We start from the raw sequence: 19,799 nt of genomic DNA, 5'->3' as shown, positions 1-19,799 counted from the left end.
TGTGGAAAAGCACTATAACACACAGCAGAAAATGAACTAATTTAGGGTTCTCGCTCGTGTGAAATGTTTACCTCCGCCTTACAAGCCATTACTGCCTTCATGAGAGCGTAAGTTAATCCTAGCATTACATATAATGTGGATATATGAGGTATATTAGGTTTTTTGCTCTTGGTTTAACTGATTTTTTTATTGCCATTCTGCAGGCTGTCATTGGAACAAGAAACAGAATGGTTTTTATTGGACGTTATATTGCTGAAAAAAGTTGAACACATTTTTCTTTATTAAAGAAGAATGGGTTTATTGTAACACTACACGCCAAAGTGTACCAAACACCAACACGCTTACGCTCAAGTTCAGAAACAGTCCCCCATTGGCTGGCAGACTTTTTCAGTTGGACCTCAGTTTCAGAATAGAAATCACAGAAGGAGAACAGCAGGGACTGTCTGGCGATTTCTGAGTAAGAGTGTCTGTTTGTTTTGAGCATCAGACGAAATGTTATCACCTGACTGTCTGACAAATAGAAAGATAATGACAAAGAGAGAGATTAGGCAATACAAAATACTCATAGCCAAGCAAATTGCACCTTTGGCTGGGACGATTACATCCTGGCTAAAAATATTTTATGCTGGCACAGCTGTGTGCATTCATCAGTAGGGCTTGAAATCAAGAACCAGTTGGGAAAAAAAAGATTTTTATATCGTTTTTATAAAGGCTTTTGAACACAATGTAGATTCCGCCTGCTAATAAACCTTATTACAATATATTTATTATACAATATATAAAATAACCTTCAAATCATTAATTATAAATGATTGATTAAAACAGTAAATATTTAAGCCACTGGATCAGAACTACTGTAGAATTCTTTACAATGTCTATTCCTACACTGAAAAAAAAAATGTTTTTGTTATCAACATTTTCTTTTTCTATTGTCAAATCAACTTAGATAATTTGTGTTTTAGATAACATAATATTTTGAGTTTCTGTTGATTAAACCAATCTCCTTCATTGTAGTAACTCAAATGTTTTATTTCAATGAACTCAAAATTGTAAAGCAACCAGGTTTCATGTCATATTTTTAAAAAATATTTAAATAAGTGCAGTCATGCAAGCAAATATTTTTACTAGGGCTGTCAAACGATTAATCGCGATTAATCGCATCCAAAATAAAAGTTCGTTTTTACATAATATATGTGTGTGTACGGTGTATAATTATTTTCTATATATAAATACACACACATGCATATATATTTAAGAAAAATGTGTTATTTATATATAAAATATTTATATATAATATAAATTATATATAATATAAATATATATACACAGTATATACATGCAAATATTTCTTAAATATATACATGCATGTGTGTGTATTTATATATAGAAAATAATTATACTCCATACACACACATATATTATGTAAACACAAACTTTTATTTTGGATGCGATTAATCGCGATTAATCGTTTGACAGCCCTAATTTTTACAAAAAATTTACATAAAGACCAGGGAGAAGATGGAAAACTCTTCGTATATGACTGCAGCTTTTTTCAAAGAAACACTGCGTTATACACAAACTGTTTATAACAGTTTCCAATATCATTAATTGCCACATCATTCAGATACAAGCCTCTTTGCAAAAGCTGAATAATAATCAGGGAATTTCTGCAACTACTGTACACGCTATGCAGGTGCTACACACAGAAAAACGAAAAAGCACAAGATTTAGCACATATTTGCACATATTATCATTAGTTCTGATGTTTAGGAGCAAAAACATCTATTCACTTTAAAGTTTTAAGAAGTTTGTGGTATTTAAAAGTTCTTACCTTTCACTCTTATAAATCAGAATTCAAGGTGAAATTTGAACTCCCCTCTATGTTTAGGATATTTTGGATGGATCCAAAGGCTTCTTTCTTCAGTGCGACCCTGCTGACACTTTTCACATCCAAAGGTCAGTTATGCCACAGAAACAGCTTTGCCCACTTAGAACCTCACGACCAATCAGGGAAGACCCTGCGTTCGAAACACCTTCAAAATCTTCTGTGAAAGTCCACTGGGGAAAAAAATGGAGGAAAAGAACATGAAAAGAAAAATTTGATGACATTCAACAAACATATTGCATGCAACATTCCAAGTGATCCCATTTTGTTATCGTGCACGCACAGACACACTTCATTCTACGGCCTAGATGTTTGCCAACTGCAAAAGGCCATCAAAACGGTTTGTTTGTTTTTCTTCAACATATAAGCCGTGATTTTTTCAGAGTACAAAAGCACATACAATCAAGTCTGGCAGCAAACATGAAAAAAATAGAAATTTAGATGGCAGATGATAATGAGAGATGCTTTGATCTGAATGAATACTTGATCAGTAGCAGTAAGATATACAAATGAAAAAAAAAAAGAAAGAGCCAGATACAATTTTACATCCCAATCTGGTTTCTACTAATGGACTTCAGATTTTTCTTGTTTTGTGTGTCTATATATATATATATATATATATTATATTCACAGAGTCAAATAAATAAACATTGTGAAAACATACATATAAATTTATTATAGTAAATAAATATAAACATTATTTAATTGTGTGTATTTAGGATATATGCAAGCAATTAAATTAGGCTTAGTGAGACAGAGACGAAACATTTTATTTTTTTAAAATTTGAGATGCTATTTCCAGAGAACATTGCCAAACACAATACATAATTTGAGGTGTGCAAGAAACATACACTGTTGTTAGAATTCAATAAACAAAATAGAGAGTGTGAAATTGTTTTAAGGATAATCAATAATCAGTGCGAAAAGTGATCATAGTTGAAAAACCACTGAACCACAGAAAAAACGACTTTACACACGCGCTTCACATCATATCCTCTTTCATCGACCCATCCAGACTCTTTCTAAAGACAGAAAGAGAGAGAAGGAGATGAAGAGGAAACTATTATTAGATGGAAAGTGATAAAAAGACAGGAAAGAAAGAGAAATTGGATATGACGTATGATGTCATTTGAATAAGGCAGACGGATTTGAAAGGAATTCAGAAAGTCAGATAAGAGAGATCGAAAGATGTAAAATAAGAAGTACTGTATAATAAGTATCAGGGCATGGACAAGCTGTCGCTTTGTTCTATTCTGCAAAAAAAAAAAGTATTATTTCGAAGTGGCCACACTCTTAGTTTATCGAATGGATTCATCAGACAATAGATAGATAGATAGATAGATAGATAGATAGATAGATAGATAGATAGATAGATAGATAGATAGATAGATAGATAGATAGATAGAGGGGTCAGTTGTGATTATTCAAAAGCAGATGAAAACAAGCAGGGCAGGACGGAAGTGGATGTGAGCGAGCTGGAGCAAAGATGAAAATGATGTTTCGATCCAGCGTGGCTGGCAATCAATGCGAAGCAGAAAGCCGTGACCACATGGAGAGGGAGCGATGGATGGGATTTAGGAGGAAACATAAGTCTACGACAGACAGGAAGTGAGTATCTGAACGACAAACAAGATCAAAAAAAGAAAGCACGGACAGTCGGAACACATGAAAAGATAATGTCACGAAAAGAAGACCTAAGTAAGACTTACTACATGGATAAACACCTGTATATCTACTGTAACTCTACACTATAGATATAAATAGCAAAGCAAAAATAATATCTCAAGTCTCAACTGTTTCTCCTAGGCAGCAATGAAATTAAATGCAGAACAAATAGATTCTCATGTGTTTCGCCTGAAAATAAGAGCCCTGTAATCTCAAATATGTCTTCTGTGGAGCTTCAGATATGAGATGTTAATATCTCCGATTTGTGAGTGTGTTGACTAGCACAAGGCTTCATATTTACCTCTTCAGTGCTGTCAGTGGCAATCAACCATACTTGTTATTTACCTTCTGTTATTTTGTCGACCTCTCTCACTCTCTTTCTGCACCCCCGCTTGTCGCACTTGTCTTCTCTTTATTCTTAATTTCCCAGTCCAGTTCCTCTGTCTATCTCAAAACCCCTCGAGGAAAGACCCAAACATCAAGTTAAAATCTCACAGGACAAGCTCTTTCCTTTCGCTATGACTGTTTATGTCACAACAACCTCTCCATCTTTCTCTTTTCACCTATGCAGTATCAGTCCTTTTCAGACAAACTGCTGTGCAGTTAAATACCTGTGTTTCAACAAGTCCAATTATTGTGCAAATACCTCGCAGCAATGTGATAAATTTCAATATTTCTATCTCACGAGGACAATTATCCCACTTAGTTTGATGAAAGAAAGATTATTGAGGTTTCAATGAGATAATTAGATGTATTTTTTTTCTCTCTCGTGTGGTCGCTATGAGCATCCAAGGCCACAGAGATCTTATGCAACTAAGATTCATCATAAAAGCAGTGTGTAAGAGGTTTGTTTGTACTAGCATAACTTGTGGAATTTATGTTTGATTAAACTATTCCTTTAAAGCTTTAACCCCCCAGTAAGAATTCAAAACAGCCTTCCAAGTACAAGTCCATACTTCCAAGTAAGTTCAGACGATATTTTCGTAACTACAAAGTAAGACTCAAAGTAAGTCGGAAATCGCTAAAAAGATGGTCGCTAAGAAAACTCACATTCACCTAATGAGTTGTTACCATGGACGTAGTGTCCGTGACGTCACCCTCCTCACAGTTGTCATGACGGGCAAAATGAGCTATATAGACCAAAACTACTTTTTGTACCTGGCTGTAAACATGGGCATTTTAAAATGGGATTAACTATGGGATTGACTCTCTTTTGGAGCCTGTTTCTAGCGGTCAGTCGATGAATTGCAGTTTAAGTCACTCCCGTGTTGGATTCAAGAGAGAGACTGGAATTGCCTCTTGGTTGTTACTCAAGTAACGGCGGTGCAGCAAAATATAAGTATTGTCATTATGTATTACTTTCTAATAGATTTAAACAACCCAACCATCTTGAGCTGGGGTGCGTTTCCCGAAAGCATCGTTGGCCAACTATGGTCGCAATTTCCGTCGTTACCAATAGAGTTCAATGGACATTGCGATCATAGTTGGATAACGATGCTTTCGGGAAACCCACTCCTGGTTAGCTAAGCCTTACAGTACTAGGGGCGCTAAAATACAAACTAGTTTGCACAAGATTGCACCTCAAAAATTATTGACAGAAATGTCTTTAAAAAGTCAACAATACTGCAAGTCATAAAAGAATTTGCACACTGCTTTAAGATCACGCAAAAGTCATTGAACAAATGCGGTAGTCCTGCTATGGCTAGCTTCTACTTCTAGTTCATAATTGTTATATTTTCAGATCATGTCTGCATACATACTTGAAGGCAAACAAGGCTTCGCCACTTCTTTTATGTCTCCTACTCACCTGCCTCCACATCCGACCTCTTTGTGCAAACTTTCGGAAGACCAAGCATTACTTTACCGACAGCTAGTGCGTCAAAAACGCCCACTACCTATCAAATCTTGACATTAGCAAAGTAAGTGCATTTTCTCAATGCCAATGAGATTGTATATGTGCCTAATTACAGTATCTCAGTAATAAGAGCAGGCGGTGTAGCCGGTGATGACTCACAATGAGGTGTTCACAACCGCCTGTGGCCACAGAAAAGTAGACAGCATCACTCTAAACAAACACGCTGTGATTGAACATCAATCTTTGGAAAATAAATCACCCCCCATTGATGCTCCATCAAAGGACATGAGCGGGAGTGCTATACCGTCACTTCAGTGGCAAAAAAAATACACATTGTGTCTTTGAAGACGGGTCATGTCCTGCTGCGTTTCACCTTGCAGATGAATTACAAGCCGATAGGTGTGATTTAAAGGTTTGTTTATTCAAAAATGATTTGTGCATCCCGAATTAAAGCTCTAATTTTTGACTTTTAACTTCTTTTGACGTGAGATTTGATTGAAGAGATGTGTAAGCTTGACGTGAAAGGTCTTCGCAGATGCTTTCGAGTTAAGTACATTCATCATATAACAAAACAGCTGTCATATGACCTTCATTGCGATGACTTTGAGATGTTTACATGGCGGGTATCATGTAGCCTTCAGCAGCTACTAGTGTCAAGGTGTCTATCTATTATTTTTCTCACTCTGTTCCACTAGACTTACTTGATTATCCATTTTTCACCCAAGAAACATGCATTGTCAAAAGCGTCATGTCCATTCATACATGCCCCCTCAGACGTGGGTTTCAAATGGGCAGGCATGAGTAAGTGTGGGTCATATCACTTCCTGGCCTGTTGGGATATCTAGATGGAGAATAACATGGTATTTGCTTTAGGTGTTTTATTGACTTGTACACCTTGTCAAACATTTTTAGCATACAGTACTTAAGATTGCATATTGTGTGTTCATAGGAACCCCTGACCATAAAGTGGCGTGAAAATAAATAAATCAATCAATAATAAAAGGTTGACATGCTGACTATCTCACTGCCACCCTAGATTATCTTCAGTTGCTCTACTGAAACAAACACCTATCAAAAAATCTCCATAAAAAGATTAATTCACAATTGAAAGAGCAAGAAATTGTTATGGCTGGGAAAAGAGATAAACAACATCCATTTTCATAGCAATGCTAATATACGTTATATTTCTGTAGAATTCAGAAGCAGCTTTTCAGGTAATGAACCTCTACGGTATCTGGAATCAGACGGTTTAGTGTATTTTCCGCTTTGATAGGATTCCCACACCCACAACCTGTTACAGCGTCTTATGCCTCCCACATTTGGCAAAAGCTAAAATACCGTTCTCACTTTTGTGGTGCCATATGTCAGTCATAATATGAAATCGAGAGTAAGTCTCTGGTTCGCACCCAAACCTTGAAGTGTGAAGGAGTGTTTACTGAGCCCAGGAAGAAAAAAAAGAGAAGCATACATAGTCATTCAGGTAAAACAGACTGGTGCTAAGAACCTGCATTGAATGGATAAAGACTGGTCTTTTGTTGAAAGCGTCTTTAGGAAAAAAGCAAACAGGCATATCCCACAAACAGTTTCTCAGCCGCTGGCGATGCATTAAGGTGGAACATACAGCGAGCTACTGAGAGGAAATGATGACTTGACTGATAATTTGGTGGAGCTTGCGGACATCTGCTCAGTGAAGTACCTCGACATGCAGTGTTTCTATCTAAACTCTTGTGAAAATAAAGGGAAAATCAGTCCAACTTGACAAACTGACAGCAAACTTCTCACTTTCTTTGTGTAGTCACAACTTGGGACTTACAACTGAGGAACTACATCTTGAAAAGGAGTAGAAAGAAGTCTCCAGGCTTCTCAAGGATCAGTTCTACCTGCATGTCAGATGATGAAAGACTGATGATGATGACCCCATGACAAACATTGCATGTTAGGTTCACAGGGGCAGAGTGGGGATTATAAGAGCTTTGGAGGGCCTGATGATGTTGCGGTTTTTTGGCGTCTGGAAGGGCACGGACAGAGAATCAGTACAAACTCAAAGTGAGCGGCGAGTCGCAACTCTGCTATGATTGCATGCCAAGTGCTGTGACAGCTGTTTTGGACATTTATGTTTAGGGACCACACATGGACAAAGCAAAATACATCCACACTGTAAGGACAAACACACATAACCACAACCTCGTACTGTATATCCTTAAGGGGACTCGCATATAAGCTGTTCTCATTATAAGCTAATTATAATTACTAAAGACTAACTGTAATATGAAATATTAAGATATGTGTCTTGTTCCAAAACCTAGTGAGATTCCTTAAAATGCAGAATACTATAAACATGGAACCTTATACTCATACATAAACAACATAATAAACACAAAGGACACAAAAACACTAGCTAATATAGTACTTTACTTGGATTAAACTGTTTATAATAACATTTTATTGACATTTACAGTTTATAATGACACTTTTCCACCATCTTGAATGTTTTTTTTTTCCCCTCCCAGAATTTGTCTAAATGCATGGGATTCTGTAAAGGACAAATTCTGCCTTAGAGAGGAAGGTAGCATAATTTTGCTGCCTAGCTTTTAGAACAGCCTACGTTTCTGATGCTTTCTAGATATGCATCGTACTAGGTTTTGGAAAACAGCTTTAATTTAATGTGTTCATTAATCTTTTATGGAGAAATCCCACTAGGAGGTTTTGCTATATCCTTGAATTTCAATCTAAACTGGATGGCAAAAGCTGTTCAATACCAGACACTCACATTTCTTCCCTCCACCTCTCTTTACTTTCATCTACATGACCTCTTTCTCTCCTTCCACTTGTGCTTTGCTTCTCAAATGATTTCCCATAACGGGTTTTATCACAAGTTTGAAAAACTCCAAGTTCATTTGCACTTCCGCAGCCTGAGAAATCACCCTATTCAGATCATTATCTCTCTCACTCATCACCCACAATGCTGTGCGGATTGCTTATTTGCATAAAGCAAAGTGCACTCCATTGTTTTCCATTTTGTCACATTATACATTTGCAGACTGATTTGCATGGTTGTTTGTTTGAGGTGATTTCTGATAACCTTGATTTAATAGGGTTCCTCCACCACGAGATGGGTCACGCATCAAAGAATTTAAGACCTTAATCTGGTTATTTACTAGTATTAGCTATCTTATGAAAACAAATAGTGAGGGGTAATTCCGGCATCTGCAAAACCATCCCAAACACAATGATCGCTAAGAATGTAATCAATCATTATCTAAATAGAAGGACTCTCGCTGATCTGTAATCTGACACTCATTAAATCGAACAGCCCAATAAAGAATATTCAAACACTCTGTCGGCTTATGTTAGCATTTTACGTGCTAATACTGATCTTAGCTTGTACCCCCTTTCAGAACATTTAAAATGACACAAATGATTCCGACAACACAATCTTTCTAGTGATTCAGGTTTAATTCACCATCAGAATATGTCAGACAAAAGATTACTCTATTATCTTACAGGGATAGTTCACCCAAAAATTTAAATTGGCATCATTTATTTCATCACCCTTATGTCATTCCAAACCTGAATGACTCTTATTTTGTGGAAAAATATAAATATTGTTAATTCTTAAATATAATCATAAGCATTGGTTGAACCAATGTTGGAATGTCAGGCTTAAAAGCATCTTAGATTGATTCACAGTGTTTACACTTTGAGAGAATAAACCTTTATAGTTATCGTTTCATATTAACTTGATGTGAAACAAGTATTTTAAGCTTTAAATTTGAAAGAGTATGGGTTACAAACTATGAAATTTGCTTTCCTCCATTCCATGTCCCTCATTGTCAGCATGTTTGAAAAACCACATCCTATAAGTGAGGATTATGCATTCATTCTCTATCCTTATTAACAGATCCCACCAAATGTCATTTCCCTGTATTTGGCTCAGGTTTATTAGCATCAGCCACAAGCACTACAAAAGCAATATGTCTCCCAACTGAAGAGCTGCAGCTAATAAAAGAGTAAGAGGAAATAAGACTGATGGAGAAATAGGGGAAAAGAGAGAGTATGGTCCTGGACATTTATGAACTACAAAAGGGTGCAGTACTTAGTCCCATAATGCATCTGTACTACCGTTTGTCCTGAACTCTGCCCATCTGTAAAGAATCTTTTACCTTGGCCTTTACCTTGCTCATGAAACACACCTCTACATTTGCCTAAAAGGCATCAAGTTCAGGCGAATGAGGAACTGGAAGACTAATTGGGTCAAGCGTTTTGATTAAATTCAAAACAGCAAATTACTCTTACATGTAGCTCGAAAAATCAGCTTTGAATGTTTCAGATAAGATCCAATGCAAATTGCATGCACATTAACATGGCCACAGGATTTCTCGCATATCATTCATGTTATTCAAGAGGAACTTAAGAAAGTAAGAGTTAAGTGTGCTCAAATGGTTTGGGTGATTAAAGATGGTAAAAATTATAGCATGGTTAAACCAAGTTGGAAGAGATCTGGGTTGGCAAATGAAATGTCAGATTCAGACCTTTCAAGGAGCGATTTATAGTCATCCTTGAGTTTCCACAAACCCCAGGTTTCTTCAAAAGCACTGTCCCTGCTACACTGTGGGATTTAATGGCAAAATCGCATACTGCAAGTTTCTGAAAGAAATTATTCTGGCCTTGCTTGTGTGGTGATGAATAAAGATTATATTCCATTAAACAGAAATGTCATGCTACATGTGGCCTTTCGTCACTCGCAACAACTTAAAAACGTAATGCCAGATACAGTCTGGATATCTGAATGATCCATGAAATTCTAAAGGTTTAGAAATTACTTAGAAGAGAAGAAAGAGAAGACTTGAGTATTTCCATTGCAGTTACAATATGATTCACAATTGTTTGTTCCAAAGAAGAGAGTGAATAGACTGATGTTGGGAGGGGGAATAAGCACTCTCTTCTTCAATTGTACTAAGTGTACGTGTACAACTCTGCTAGGGTCCAGACAGTGGACATGGATCCACTGATCTGTAGGAATGTGTGATCTAAGGCTTCCAACTAAAAACACCCTCAAGACTCGATGATATTCTGGTCCCTAAATATGGCTCGGGTCCCACCTTCAGTGTTAGTCTAAAGGTAGGGACACACCAAACCTTATTCTTGTGCACAGACTCGTACGCTAAACTGAACAGCCAGTCAGAGTTTTCTCTCTCACTGACGGCCCGACGCCGATTCTACATGTTGAATTGGCCGGAAAAAACAGAATGGCGTCCGACTAGAGCGAACGGTGCGGAACACACCGAAAAATCAGCCGACGCTCAAAAACGGCACGACGTTGCCAGACAGGCGATTGTCGGCTTGGTGTGTCCCTGGCTTAAGGTTAGGGGTATCCAGTCCTGCTCTTGGATGGCCACTGTCCTGCAGAGTTCAGCTTCTAGACAGCTCTGTTGAAGCGTTGGCCCTCCATGAGCACGACTGATCACCCCTGATCTAAGGGAACTTTTCACCCATTCATTGTGAACACAGAGTTGTCTTTGTGTCTATCTGAGCCCACCCAACTACATTAGAACAACACCCACTAGTAGATCTGCTGTGAGACTCTTCATTTGTGTGTACGAATAAGGAGACAGACAGCAGAAAGGAGTCTGAAACAATCCTCTGTACCCTGTCAAAAATCCTCAAGCCTTTCGATGATGTACTCCACACGAAAGATTTCCTGGCACAAGTCACTTCATGAGGAACTGAGCCTGTCTCTGGCAGTCTGCAAACATCACCCTCAGGTACAACGCACAGCAAAGAAAGGCCCTCTGATCATTTTGGGTAAGTTAAAGCTGAAAAGATCAGTGTAGACTGGCATGACTTTCCATTGAGGGTTAGCGATGGTCTAGCTAGTGCTGTCAAAGGTTGTCGAACATCAACATCCAAAACAACTAACCCCCCCACCCCCACCCCCACACACACACACACACACACACTTTTGTCAAAAGATGGCGCTACTGAGCCCCTGCACCACGCTCGTTCTGATTTTTATTTTAGCAGGGGCATATCTAGGGCCATATCTAGGCATTATCAAGAATTTGTTTTGTTAAAGGCCCAACAGATATCAGTAGTTGTTTAAAAAATCCTGTTGAGCTTCCAACCACCATCAGCGTACCTCAGTTCTGCACGTCCCGTCAAGGTCTTCAGGCTGATTACGGCAGAGTACGAGGGCTTTGCGGAATGGAAAAAATGCCCTGTTCTGTAAACACAATCGCCAATTTGGATAATTTAGCTTGCATGGAGTGTCTGTTTGCTGCTGTAAGACAACTCTCTGGGACAACACACATTTTCTGCACCATTTCAGCATTGATGTCAGTTAGTCAGTGGTGGGAAACAGAATAACAAAATCCTATTTGTTAGCAACATGCAACACCAAAATAACAAGGGAAGCTTCTTTTCAGTTGAGTTCCCTCAAGAAAAAAAAAAAAAAACTTAGGACTAAAACCATCCTAAAACAAAAATTTGAGAGCATTAAATGTTGTCTAGCCCAAAAGGTTATAAGTCAACAATTAACAAACTCACAGGATTGTTGATGTGGGAAATCATGCTGTTCTTGTCTCAATAGTCCAATGGAGAACATTTACATAAGGAAAGTCCTATCGCTGATAGACTAATCTCTCTGTTGATGTGCTCTGCCAGTCAGCATGGTTATATTCATAAACAATATTATATATTCCCAACACGCTAATTGCTAGGCTTATTACAGTTATCTTCATGAAGATGAGGGGAGGGTGAAAGAAAAAGGGCAGAATCAGAGCAAAGAGAGATAATTGGTGTTTCCAAGAGAGGCTCCAAAATGTAGAGAGGTCTTGACCCTCCAGTCCCTCAGAAAAAGATCATTTGGGCTATGTTCAAAATAGCATGCTAATATTACTATTTCTGCAGTATATAGATTGTATATTGTGAACATTATGCAAATATTATGCAGTACACAGCGTATACTCTCCAGTAAGTAGTAAACTAGTATTCGATTCTGAGCGTATGCATTGTTCTGGTTCATTTATTAAACAATAAGACTAAATTTGAAGGCTGATAATGAGGTTTGCCATTAATGTTAAACAGTGTGCTACTTCATTACATATGAATATATTATTCAATGAGTGAAATTAGTACTCTGTGGCAAAGTTCATAGTTTATGGCTTCCTTCAGACAACTTTCCATACAGAGAGCAGAGGCCTTATGTGACCAGTTAATTAAATTCCACCAAGTCAGAAGACAGAGGACTCTCATTATTTGGGGTCAAAGGTCAAATCATCTATCTTGGCAAGTTATTATTGTCATCTAGCCTCTCAGGAGAGACTATTATGTAGACCTGCTCGTTGTTTGTTGACAAAGTCCCAATGTACAAATACTCTAAGTTGCCCAAGCCTCAGGAATATGGTTTGAACCTAATATGAGTGGATAATCATCCGAAAGTTGATACAAATGAAAACTAAACATCGTATTACATATGTTTTTGTTCCACATGCAATTTCAAGAGATATCATTGGTAAGTGGACTTCAAATGCCTTAGCTAATCGTGCCCTGTTTTGCGAATCTTGCACAAGCAAAAGCATTTAAGAACAAAATCTAAAGATTCACTACTGATGTTATTGGATGACAACCAACCAGAACAGGGCATGTCACCATGGAGACTAAATAGAAAAAGCAAACGCCAAATAGCCACACACACACATTTCACATAAGTATCTTCTCAGCACTCTCTCTGCTAGAGGTCGATTCTCTGACCGTTTATCTCTGTGATAGGCCTTATTAATCTTTCAGGAATTTATCTGGCGCGCACTTATAGCAGTTCACACACACACCTAAACCCAAACTCCGCAAGGCATGCCAACATGGACAAGATTTAGAGCAACAAAGATGCTTTCTGTATGGTGTGGGTGTGCTGTGTACATCGTGTGTCAATCCATCGAATGCCAGAGTTACTGGAGGAATTAAAACAGTCCTCTAGGAAAGGCCGCAACAGGAAATGGATCTAAAAGAACCTCATCTGATACAGGGTTATAGAGGTATTATATAAAGATCATTTGCTTTTGTGTGTACGTCAGTGTGCTCATTTTGGCTCGCGCAGCATATCTGCATATCTGACTCATTTGGTCGGACTGGCAGCTAATCTGTTTAAGCATTCTGAGCGCATCTGTTTTGACCACGGTAAACAGATAAATATTTAATTGGCTTGTTCACTAACATGGGCCAGACTTGATGGGTAGCCATATGAATATATATCTAGTTCTGGCTCTCATTAAAGTCTGACTCTTGACTTATTTGTCATTCCTTCCTTTGCTTTTGTTTTTTTCCTTCCTTCCTTAAACTTTCCTACGTTTTTCTGTTCTGCTTCCTTCCAGTACTTGGTACTTTGTTGCCAATTTATTATTCCATTCCTGCCATTCTGTCTTTCTTCTTTTTCCCGTTCCTTTCCTTTCTTTTCCTTTCCTTTCCTTTCCTTTCCTGCTTCTTTCTTTGTTAATTCTTCCCTATTCCCATCCCTTCCTTGGTTTATCATTTCCTCTCTACCTTAACTGTATTTCCTTCCTGTGTTTTTCTGTCTTTCCTTTCACATTTCCTTCTCTTTTTTTCCTGACATCCCTGGTTTCCTTTCTCCATTTGTCCTTTTGTTTTTCTTGTCTTCCAGTCCAAAGTTTTTGTCTTTCCTTCTTGCATCCCTGTTTTCCTCAAAAACTAAATCAATTATTGTTAATTTACCATTCCTTCCTTGCCATCCAGACTTTGTACCTCGTTCCTTCCCTTCCCTCCTTTCCTTTCCATATTAACTATTCCTTCTCACCCTCACTTCCTTGGCTTCTCCTTCCCCCTCTTCCTTCCTTCATTTTGCTTCATCCATGTTTTCCCTGCATTTCTCTCTTTTCTTTTCCCCTTTCTTCTTCTCTAACACTTTCTTCATCAACTAGGTCTAGAAAGTCTCCTGGTTGTCCTCTGTAATCACTGCATATTTAATGAGCAATTTTGCATGTTTACGAGACCCAAATAATTATGTCATGCATATTACATGAGTACCTTTCTCGATAAGATCAAGAAGAGATAATATTACAAAAACAACACAATTAATAAGCAGTCATGAAAAGGAAGCGTTACATTCACCCTGCAGGAGTTTATGTTTTTCAAAATCTACGAGTAGCAAAAAGTATGTTGGTAAAATGGTTGTCAGATTTTTAATGCAGCACTCAATAGACTTCAGAAGATGATTTTGCCTAATAGAATTTCTGCTATTTTTCAGCTTCTTCAACCTAAAAAACAGAAGTTTGAATCTACAAGTATGAGAAATGAATTACAATGACAAAAGCTGACTCATTACTCAATGCTCTCATCGCATTATCTCTCTCAAGTTGACCCAGCAAGATACACCTGGCTTTGAAGTTAACAGTCCACTGAGTACCATCTGGACTGGGAAAAAAAACTCCCAGATTTGCCAATAATTCCATTGTAACCTAATCTTCAAACCATTTGGCCTGAAGCCAATGTCATATTCTCAATTCCCATCACATTTTTCAGTTTATTTCACTTTTATCACACACAACAACTCTTTTACACTTCGACAACTTTTATAAGTCGCTAATTAGCACACCTAAAATATGTGACGGATACCACCATTTACATCAAACCGAGAACACTCAAATGAGGTGGTGAAAAAAATGGTGTTAGAGAGATCAGACCAAAAAAGAGAAGTAGAAAAGAAAAAACAAAGAGGCAAGAATTGTGTTTGTACCTAATGGTTCCACTGGTCTTGCATTTGCCTGTTTTTTTCTTTACCTTACATGCCTTCATGCTTCCCTCAATATTCTTTCTTTAGTGCCGTTTATAGTTCACTTACATCCTTCCCACTCTCAGCTCCTCAGTTCACTTTTAGTATAATTTTCAATAATGCAGAATTCAGCATCTTAGATGAATTTACTTCACTAACACTCAGAAGCAACAATTCCAGTACATCAATACAATTAAGCTGAAATGACAAGAAAGGTCATTCACTAAGGCTGAAACTAAGGGATCACACAAGGCTTAAACTCACAAACATCTGCACATTTCTTTTGACAGTCAAACAACAACCTATGTATCACTCTATAATAACATTTAGAAACATTTTATATAATGCAGACCATTATACAACAATATGCTAACCATATTCTCCTGCTTTGTGACATCATGCTCATTTCATCTATTGCAGCTTAAATACTTGATTACTTCAGTGAATAGAACGACGCGCCAGCAATTCAGGCAATGAGTCGTTTTAAATTATATTTAAAATCTATTTATCAATTGCATTTGGTTTAATTCTGACAGGTGCACATTCATGGATATTTATTAGAGGAAAACTCTTGTGGGAACCACGTGCTGCGCAAATGGGCTCTTAGAGATAATTGGAGCATTATGAGCTGAAATTTGAGATAGAGAAGAGAAAAGAGACAGGGTTTTTTTTTTTTTAGTGAGGATGGTTGGGTGGAATGGAACAAAAATGAATACTGAAGAATTCAGATCGATCATGCCCATTAGCAGTTCTCACGAAGAAGAGTTTGAAAGTATTGCATACTTTAGTTTATCACAAATAGTTCAAAGTAAAGTTACTGAAGCCTTTGCTCTGGAATAAACTGTTATCCAATCAAAAGTTTTTATGCTTGATTATAAATAAATATGGCTATAAATAGTGCTACAGTAATGTGAAAACATCAAACAGAAGGTTGGTCACTTAACATACTGTAACCTCAACACAAAGAGAACTAACATATGAAAGCTTCCATGTAGTATGAAAGTTCATGTACTTCCTTCAGTGGTAAGATGAAAAGAATTATTTTAAACTCTGTCATGGAAACTGTTTAAACCACCTGTATTACACTGTAGCCACATTGGACCAGCGAATTCATGCGAGATGCGAGAATTCATTTGGTGCGTGACTCTCACAGTGCATTATGGGTGTTAAAAAGTATTGGGGGGGGGGGGGCGATTTCGGACACAGCCCTTGATTAGCTGGATCAAGTGTGTTTAATTAGGGTTGGAACTAAACTCTGCAGGGCAGTGGCCCTCAACTGAGTTTGAAACCCTTGCCCTAGGGAAAAAGGGCCACTGTCTTGAAGAGTTTAGCTCCAAACCCAATCAAACACACCTGAACAATCTAATCAATGTCTTCAGTATTACTAAGGCTACAGTCAGGTGAGTTTTGGTTAGGATTGGAGCTAAACTCTGCCGGAACAGTTGCCCTCCAAGACAAAAGTTGCCCATCTCTGCCCTAGGGTATACGTACCCCCATGGGAATCACTGACCTAGGGTGTTCAAAAAGCCCACCCCAAGTCTACATGTAATTCTAGAGTATAAATTAAGTTTTTCCCAAGTTTAGTCCCAATCTGGTGCCATTTTCCTTCGATTTGGGTTTAATCGCTAGAAAAAGTTACAATGCACCTGTGCTCATCAAGCCTCACGATTTGAGGTATCATTCATATTTGTAGTACAAATGGTGTGGGATGAGTTACATGCCAAAGTTGAATACGCTATGAGCAATAGTTATAGTGATACTTGCCTTAGCAAGCACCGCTTATGACTCATTTCCCCAAAATAAATCACATACATAATACAAGTTTGAGGCTTCAGTATGTGTGTGCGTGCATTTATGCCGTAGTCTCAGTGCTGTCCTGTTCCAACAGGGACTTGAGAAAAAGCTGGATTCTTTGTTTTCTACTTGGCAGTCATACAAGAATATGAAATCAATTCCTCCGTGAACAATGCTTTTGTACAGCTTTTTTTTCCCCCAGACATGACCTCTGCTGCCCTCTTTCTCGCTCTCTCGTGGCTTGTGTTGTGGCCTTCGCTTCCTCGGTTTATTGTGTTGTGACAGCCGGTGTCTTACTCTGTAAGCCAGAACTGTTCTGTCTGTGTGCATGAATATTTGTGCATGTGTGTGTTGGCTGATAGCTTGTGCATTCCTCGCTGGTTAGCTAGACCTCATGCCTTTCTACAGCCCATCTTATACCATTATACATTAAGCAGTATTTTAATTTATAATTAATTCGAAATCTAACATTTATCCAAAGTCCCTTTAAGGCAAGTCCGAGACTCAGTAGCCATCTTGGAAACACCTCCAGGAAGCTATTTTCTGTGTAGGCAATTGGCATTAGGCAACTTGAACGAGTTAAAACGAAATCCCCTTATTTTAAGAAAATGTTTTGATAACATATTTTAAATCAGCAATGAAATCTGACGGAAATTTTGTAATTTTTAGCTCAAATAACACTAAAAACACTATTGGACCGTCAACTCCTCCTTATACTGTTTCTGTTTGATCTAGTGATTTACAGTACACATACAGAGACAGTCACCCTGGGTTAAGTGTGTGTTCCTGTTGAGCGCGCCAAGTTAATAGCTTGGATTCCCAGGGAACACACAAACTGGAAAAAAAAATGCATTATAAAGTTACTATGGATAAACACTTCTGTGAAATGCATAAATGCAAGGTCCGTGCTCAAGGCAAGGCTGTGTCCAAAAGCTGAAACTCTTTTGTAATCCCCATGTAGTCTCTCCACATAGTGCTTGTAGGCATATCATATTTAACAGGTATCTTCCTGGGTATTGTTCTCCCTTCCAAGCAACTTCTTGCATTGGAGATGTATAGCTTAATCCCAGTTTAATCCCTTTATACATTATCCAGTCCTAAACTGATATGCCCAGCAGGGTCCCCTCTGTGTGCGGTCCAAGTGGACAGAAGTTAGATGCCACTATCTCTGTACTTAAGAGCATTACCACTGCCTTGATTTAATTTATCCCTCCCCTTTCCCGCCCCACAATCTCCCCCGGCTCTTACAGTCAGTATGTGCTCAATCCCTCTGTTTTTTTCTTTTATTTTATATGCACAGCATTACAATAACAGGAACGTTAGGCTGGAAAAACCATGTAGGCGGACTCACAAAACATGACTCTAGAAGCCATAAGACCATTAGGATACGGGAGTAAAACATCTGTTGCTCTAGAAACCAAACAGACAAAACAGCAAACATGCTGAAGCAGTATGAGTAATACAGTACCACAAGTTTCACAAGTGTCTATGTAAATGTTTCGTGCAATCCTTGAAGAAACTATAAGGACCATCAGAAGCAGGAGCAAAGGAGCTTTCAAAATACAAAACAGTCACAATCAAGGGTAGAACCATCAATCTAGACATTACCATCACTCTCTAGAAAACACAATAGAATAGAATAGATAGAACCGAATCAGAAAGAGAATCAATCAATCTTGTCCAGGAGTGTCTAATCCCACTCCTGGAAGGTCTCGGTCTTGCAGACTTTAGCTACAACTCTAATTAAAACACCTGAGCCAAGGTGATCAACATCTTCAGGATTACTAGAAGCTTCCAGACAGGTGGGACAAGTAGGTGCAAAACTCTACAGGATATTGACCCTCCAAGAGTAGGATTGGACACCCATTAACTAAAAGGACATTAAGGGCCTGTTCACATATCGCGTCTTTTGCGCGCTCAAGTTCGTTATTTCAGACGTAGGTGCGCTCATAATGGAAGCGACACGGTCGCGGTGCGACGCGCTCGTTTTTTCCAAGCGCGTCTGCGCCACATCGAGATAAAAACATCTCAACTTTTCAGAATGCCGCAAGCGCACCGTAGGTCACGTGACAAGAACCAACCAATCAGCTTCCTCACCTTTTCTGTTACTGTGAAACCTCAGCAGAAAAATGGAGGAGCAGCTCATCATTGCGGTCCAGGGATTTCCTGAAATTTATGACTTGTCAAGCCCTCATTATTTTGACTCAAATAAGAGGAATAATGCATGGAGAGCGCAGCTGATGGTTGCTTAGCAACGAAAGACGCCTCCGGAGCGCAACCGCCCTAGCGCTTTGGAAAAACACGCGCCTAGCGTTTTCTATGCGTTTTTAGGCGCGATATGTGAACGGCGCCTTACACAACAATGATGTAAAAACTGAAAGTTTTTCTTTTGAAATTTTCAGGCACATAGGACACCATTCTCAAAACAATCCCCGTTCACTCTGATCCGCGTAAACGACTAAAAACGTTGTATTCTGCATGCCAGGCCAGTAGTTGGCGATGTCACTTTAAGAAACACTGCGCTTCTAAAGACTGAACATGCAATATTCACAAATTCACGTTTTTGTAGTTTACACGGAGACGATAACGGTATCGTTTTCAAAAACTTGCACTTTGAAACCTGCTTTCAAAAGTTTGCGTTTCCAGGACCCCAAAACGCAGTCGTCATGTAAATGAATGCCCAAAATGCATAAAAAAGTAGTTGAAAACGGTGCCATGTACAGTAAACGCCCCCTAAGTACAATAAGACCATTAGAATCAGGCATAGAATAACCTTGCACCTAGAAATTATTAGACCAAGTCGAGAGTAGAATAAC

General features: G+C 38.4%; 1 protein-coding gene across 4 annotated transcripts in view; it reads right to left on the bottom strand.

The window, feature by feature from the left end:
* The window catches only part of elfn2a (extracellular leucine-rich repeat and fibronectin type III domain containing 2a), a 118,413-nt gene that overhangs the window by 63,223 nt on the left and 35,391 nt on the right, over positions 1-19,799 (bottom strand). For 2 of the 4 annotated variants that reach the window (XM_079891491.1, XM_079891493.1), the window contains exon 2: positions 1,832-2,058. The gene's annotated coding sequence lies outside the window, so the exon portion shown is untranslated. Of the gene's footprint in view, positions 1-1,831; positions 2,059-3,895; positions 3,916-6,106; positions 6,200-19,799 lie in introns of those variants that run through there. The other 2 variants (XM_079891492.1, XM_079891494.1) reach the window with 2 other exon arrangements.

The sequence above is a fragment of the Squalius cephalus genome (genome assembly GCF_949319135.1).
Source record: "Squalius cephalus genome assembly, chromosome: 13".
In the NCBI taxonomy this organism is placed as follows: domain Eukaryota; kingdom Metazoa; phylum Chordata; class Actinopteri; order Cypriniformes; family Leuciscidae; genus Squalius; species Squalius cephalus.
The sequence above is the reverse complement of the archived record's forward strand: the minus strand, read 5'-3'. Positions and strand labels throughout refer to the sequence as shown.